Here is a 7253-nt window from a genome sequence, read left to right as displayed (position 1 = left end):
GACGATTCGGCCCAAAACGCTCGGCACGTCGCCCTCAAATGTGTCCCTGATGGGACGGCGCTTTTTTTTTATAGATGACCTCTCACCCCCCATCACGCTGGAACATCAGGGGAACTCCCAGCTTCCAATGCCCTTATTGTCTTTTCTGTATAATTGAACTGGTGGGGTGGGTGGGGTTGGGGGGGGGGTGGGCACCAGTGTGTCATGATTGTGTGTGGAATGGAAGGAGACAGACTACACTGTGTGTTAAATCACAAGGGTGCTGTGGTCAGTTAGGGCTGCTAGGATGACAGAGGAAAGCAAGGCCTAGATATCATTACATTACATTACATTACAGGCATTTAGCAGACGCTCTTATCCAGAGCGACTTACACAACTTTTTTACATAGCATTTTACATTGTATCCATTTATACAGCTGGATATATATACTGAAGCAATGCAGGTTAAGTACCTTGCTCAAGGGTACAACGGCAGTGTCCTTACCCGGGAATCGAACCTGCGACCTTTCGGTTACAAGTCTAGTTCCTTACCCACTGTGCTACACTCCGTCCTGCTTTACTGATCTGATGTGTTGGAACCAATGAAATACTCTCAAAAAGTGCAAGCCCCGCCTTCTGATCATATTGGCAGGCTCAATTACACCAGGCAAAATCAATAGAGCAAAGAAAATGATTTGAATCAAAACAAATACATATTTGACCCAGGTCTGGACCCAACAAATGTACATGCACATTGAAGATATCCTTTTACTTAGATGTTAAAACTGCACTTAAATGAATGAGTACACACACATGTCACATCTGGGTTAAATATACACTGTATGCGAAACATTTTTTTCTTTAGATGCAGGCAAATGTTAGAAAATATTTCTGCCAATCATTTGGAATTTTCAAGAAACTAATCAAAACATAATATCGTTTTAAAATTGCTTATAATTTTAAAATTGTGGTTACTGGTGGACTAAAATATGTCAGATAACTATTTGACTGTGAGCTGACAGACATATCCCCATTCAATAGAGTAGCAAAATTATTTGGAGCTGAAGGGGAAGAATTTCAGGGAACAGGATATGAATAAGCAACAGATATCTAATGAATCACTTTGTTCTACAACCATGCTGAAAGAAGTTTCTCTCTCTTCTCTCTTTCTCTCTCTCCTCTCTCTCTCTCTCTTTGTCTGGCTCTAAACAGAAAAAGAAACACCACAAAAACAGCGACAGCCTCTACGCCCTCACAGGCCATATATGAGGGGATGTCGGTCGGTGGACAGATCCCTGCTCTGCACATGTTTAGTCTTTGCCCCCTGAGAGCTTATGAAAATTCCTGCAGCCGATTTACTCAAAGCCGCCTATTTGCATTCTGGACGCAACTTGTTTTCGCTCCGCTCTTTGTGAGCCGTTTGACCGAGGAGGACCACGGGGAGGGCTTTTTATGAAATGTTGCAGACTCTGCGTCTGTCCTTTCTGCTCACTGAATGTGGTCATCAGGTTTCGTATCTGGAAAGTGCAGCCTTCTTCCACTGCTCGAACATCCTTTCGAATGGCACTCAAACCACAAGGCTCAGTATGACTAGAAGACATCCGCGTGAATGAATCAGTTCCACCCCTGCCTGTCTCAGCAGCAACAGGTTCATCATTGCATCAGATGTTCCGTGGGGGCAGCCCACAATCTGCGGCGTCGACACTCACCCAAATCCCCCCCAAATGCCAATATCCTGCCGAACGTTAGGTGTGGGGTAGCTGTTCATAAACCCTTTCATCTGAGGACTCACTAAAATGACTACACTGTGACTAAGCATTTAGTTCATAAAATAGTTTACTTTGGCACAGTTTTTTTCCCATTTTCTTCCTCGAATCCCTGTTCACATGTCTCTTGAGGCCAGGTAACTGTGCAGTAACTGTGCAGTTGCACAAGGTGCCTTCTCTGAGCAACTTCCCAGCAAGTAAATACTACTGATAAAATCCTGACACGTTAAAACATAGCCAGACACAGCGCCCCTGTTTTATTTTCAGCTTCACAGGATATCATTTTAATCTGGTTAACTTCCTTTAAAGAACAGAAAGGGTTTGCACACCTCTGATAATGTCAGTACCAGTCTCAGGATCTCTACATGACAGCAGCTGACATTGACATGAATTGAATTGAACAGGGGATTCCTTTAATAGCTTCCCCCTACTTGTACAGGGTGCTTACATATTTATTTAACAGTGTTTAACAGAATCTGGATTTCCAGCACATGTCAAATCCTGGCAAATGTGGCTTAATACAACTGTACTGACACACCTTGAATCTGTGTGGTCCAAGTGTCCAAGCTAAATACATAAACGCAGGGCTTTGGCCAATTAGAGCTGTGTTGTTGGCTGCCCGGCACAGGGGATCATGGGAAAGGGAACTGTTTTGACTGAGCCCCTCCCCCACTTGCTGGAATCCCCCCTCCCCCCCTTTACCCATCTTTAATTGATTTGTTCCCAGAACTTTGACACAATTCCTTCTCTGTGGCAGCAATGCTAATTGGCATGGTAACCTAGCAGCCAGATCTGAATGGGCACAACACACAGGTCCGACTGCTCTCAGGGTCCGGCTGTAGCTTCACTGAAGCATGAGGCCTGGGAGGAAGCAGGGAGCAGTGGGGCCCCCTCTTTATGCCAAGGGAGTTCTGAGGTTTTTTTTTTACCTCAGTTTTAAAAAGTACACATTTACATATTACATATGTATTCTTTAAGACAAGATTTAACTTTTTCTTAGTCACAGAGGGGGTTTTTGTGGCATAGTTACACACACACACACACACACACACACACACATATATATATATATATATATATATATACATTCACATTTCACCCAGTAAAGCTGCGTGTTGGAGAACCACAGAAGATGTACAGGAACAGTGGGTCTCCACTGGCCTATGAACTGCACATAACCAGCTCCTTGGGCCACAAACACAGGCAGTGTCTCTCTCTCTCTCTCTCTCTCTCTCTCTCTCTCTTTCTGTCACACATGCACACACACACACATGCACACGCACACACACACACACACACACACACACACACACACACACACAGTCAATCACTGGGGAACCCTGCAGACGGTGTCCCTGACTGCTGTAAGAGCACAAGGATGCTGGAATGGAGACCATGACCGCTCTCCCTCTGGCATCCTCGGCAGCACTAAATCTTGGAAATCCCAGTCAGCTGACTGACGTGCCCATGGCTCCGTGCTTCCTGGCACCTGTCCCAGCTCGTCCTACACTGCCCCCTGTCCACCATGCAGCTGACGGTCCACGCTGTGGGTGCTTGTAGCAGGAGGAGACACACATGAGACCCACCCCCACAGGCACTGTGTGACAGTACCAGCTGTGCTTGGAGGCCCAGGGCCTGGGCCTCTCACAGTGGTCTGAGTGTGTGAGTGTATGTGTGTGTATGCGAGTGAGTGAGTGTGCATGAGTGCATGCGCGTGTGTGTGTTTGTGTGTGTGTGTGTTACGGAGACTGAGGGAGAGACGGCGCGGGCGGGTAGAGTGAAAGAAAAACAAAGAGGTTGATAGGGAAAGAGAGAAGGAAAGAGAGAGATCCAGAGATCCATCAAGAGGGAAAAGCAGAGGCAGAGGAGAAAGAAACAGACAGAGTCAGATGTAACAGTATCCACCCCACACCCACACTAAAAAACAAGGAGGATTCTGGCCGTCTGGAACTCAGTGTGAAATTGTACCGGGAGGTGCCCATGTGGAAATGCAGCAACAGCCGCAGCACCCCCAGGGGCCCCACGGCTTGGGATTTGTGGCCCCTTGGGAGATGACCCAAAAACAGCAGCAGTCGGCTGCACCAGCAAGGCAAACAATTAAAGGACCTGCAGCACAAAAATACAGACAAGCAGCAGCTGCACAAAAACTGGGACATAAACACACACGGCTCACTTCACACTTACCGCAACCACATGCACACATGCACATGCGCATTAAAGAGCTGGCACTTCCTGTCCTTTTAGTGTTTCAAACATTCCTTTGTCTTCAATTTTCTTGTTATCTCCTCCCTCAGTCACTAGGGGTTTCACTGACCACAGTTCTTTTTCTTGCTCTCTTCCTATTGGGGATTTCTTCTGGGCTTCTTCTGGCATTCCCCAAACGATGCGTCTCCAGGGAAGAACCCAGAGCTACAGCATGGACTAGCACTGGGCAATGGAGGTTAATTGGGAGGTTTTGCTTCAGCTGTAATCAGCAAAATGAACAGGCACCAGGCCAAGAATATGAATTCTGTAGCAAATACATTTTCATTTCCTCCTCCCAGCGTTTCAATCGAGCCACAGGCAGCTGTGGAAACGTGTCGTTGAAATCCCATAGATGAAGGCCTCTGCTACTTCCTACGATGGAAAGAAACTCAGCCCCACAGTATCAGAACCAAAATAAATGGCTTGTTGTATGGGGAGCACCTGCCCCCTGCTGGCCAGCCTACCCAAGTGCAGTGGCAGGGAAATGGCTGGTGGTTGTTAGTAAACTGACACATTAAACATAGTGAAAGTGAAGCTTATATGCCATAATGAGACATAAATGTTCATTCAGGCAATATGTCTTGCTGTTAAAATGATGAAAGACACTGACTAGCACATTAAAGTGCTAAAGTGCCAGTTTAGGTTGTTGTCAAAAACTGAGGTCCTGGGGGGAACTAGAACCGATATTTGAAGCATGGACAACTTTCAAGAAGCTATCTGTGGATTTCCAGCTATACATTAAACTGCTCATCATAAAATCCTCAAATGACTTGTTTTTGTGTCATTGCAAAACCAGGACAAAGAGCAGTTCAACCATTCCTGTTGAAATACTGCTACCTGCTGTCATGGAGGGAGAAGTGCACAGTCTGGGCCAAATAAAACATGTTTAACACGGTCTAGAGCAGAGGTTGGCAACAAAGGCTACGTCTGTTTCTGGTTTTCATGCCCCCTCCTGAGCTTACTTAGTACTAACATTTATATCATCTCAGATCGTCTTGCTACATTTCTTGATAATTTCTTTGTTGCATGTCAGACATTAAATTGTCCAGTCGCACCACAAACTATCAATGTTCAAATAATTTGAAAACCGGACATTCCAGTCAAAAAAAGAAACAGAGCCCTGGAAATCCTAAATTAAAGTTGCATTTGACATTAAGTTCAATGACACGGCTGACTGAAATTCAGAGAGGTCAAGCCATTACTATGTTGTTGCAAAGCTAGATACAAACACGTTACAAGGAAATTCTGTGTTTCTCAATCAACCACAAATCATCTGGCAGCACAACTCCGAACCACCGACCACTGGCACCGCTTCGGGTTGCGCCTGAAGCGGACGATGACATGTGATGATATGTTGTCAGGACCAAGCTATATGACTTGCATATTTGCAAACCCATTTTCAAACTACTGTGGAAACGACTACCATGGGCTGAAACCAATCAGAGCTCAGAGGGTTTGAAATAATTTGATGGAAGCTTGTCTGTTGGTCTGCAGACCTTATGTTGGCCCAGTTTTGACAACCAGAAGGAATTGACTGTCAGATATCTAGTGTTTAGATTATGGCCTTAGAGTGAAACAATATAATTGGATTGGGCAAGCTTGTTCAAAATCCATACAGTATTATACTGTATTGTTTCTATGTATATCTGATATAGAAACCTTGGGTGTCCTGAAATCTTCTCTTCTTCAAAATTTTATCACTTCCAGAAGAAACACAGCACACCAGAACCATTGGGGGTCAGGGACACAGCGTGGCCACAAGCCACAAGAATCATGATACTTCTGATTTTAAGTTTGAATGCAATTTGTGACCTTTAATTGAAGTCATCAATTGAAAGTCTTAAAGGTCCACGCAACTGGATTCAAACTGTGGTAATATTTCCCAGACATGACAGTTGATTGTCTTCTTAATATTTCTTTCTTTTTTAACCCAGTTATAACTATTAAATTCAATTGTAATACACACTATTTGATTATTGTGATCTGTTCAGCAGGCAAGAACAGGGTGGGCGTGGTAACATCTTCTGGGTAAAATCTGTGAGTGGACATTGGGGTTTGACCTTGTGTTGGCATCTTGGAAATCTGAACCTTGTATTTGGGTCTGGTGTTTCTTGGTGTTTGGTGCACGCAGGGTATGAAATTCTTGGTCTTACAGCTCATCTGGCATTTTAAAATTTTTATCACTGGCCTTTTTTTATTTTTTATTAATTAGGTAATTAGATAATTACCTCCACCAGCACTACCCAGGAAATCAGAGGCAGGGAACGTAACACAGTCATAGCCTTAAAAATAAAGATTTTCAATTGTCAATCATTACTTTATGGTTCTGAGAGAAGGAAAGGTCACTCAGTACCGTAAAGTTGACAGGGCTGTAGACAGGGCTATTTCAAGATGAAAATGCCTCAATCCACAGAGCATATGTAGTCACCCATTGTTGAAAGACATGAGACTTTAATTGTGAATGTCATGGCCTTCTCAGTGACTAGATCTGAATCAAATCAAGCATTTGTGGATATTAGTGTTTTCCCTCTACAGCAACTAAGTATGAGCTGGCTGACTTTGTTATGGAACAGTGATTTGTAGTCTTCCTGCAAAATTCTAGCCTATGTGGGGAGACTATACCATGGCAGATACAGATTATAGTGATAATAACCTATTAAAGGATTTGTTCATGTTCCTAGTTTAATATCTGCTTATTTGTGCCTGCACTGCTCCATCAACTCAAGCTAGGCAGTACAAAACAGTGCTGAAGCCGTTTGAAGTATTTTAATTTTTTAAAAATAGTCATTTTTGTATGAAAGCATTTTTTTAAAGACAATGGGGCCAACTTCCTAATAATAGGTCAATTGGCTGGAGCCTAAAGTTAATTAACAAAACAAAGCGGTTCATAAAACAAGATGTGTGGGTTGACTGAGTTGTACGAGTTTATAATTGCATTACTGTAGGAAACATTTTGTCAGTTTTCTTTGCAATTGTTATCACTGTTTGTTCATGTACAGTGTTCTGTAGGTTTCTCCAAGCCTTGGTATCCGCAAACTTGCATCACGCCATTGAAACTTGTTATTTATGATATGTAGACTGGATATAATTCTCATCGCCATTAGCTTGTGAAGAGTGTATTCACAGTGTGAGGGACAATACTCTGGAGCATCCACAGCTTTCACAGCCAGCTGAAAGCAGGGGAGCCCCTTACTGATTTTATTTTTATTGTTATTGGTTAATATTTCATTCTGCAAACTGATTTTACAAGACCTTGACTTTCAG

The sequence above is a fragment of the Anguilla rostrata genome, chromosome 3 (assembly GCF_018555375.3).
Source record: "Anguilla rostrata isolate EN2019 chromosome 3, ASM1855537v3, whole genome shotgun sequence".
NCBI classification, from domain to species: domain Eukaryota; kingdom Metazoa; phylum Chordata; class Actinopteri; order Anguilliformes; family Anguillidae; genus Anguilla; species Anguilla rostrata.
This window is presented reverse-complemented; position numbering follows the sequence as displayed.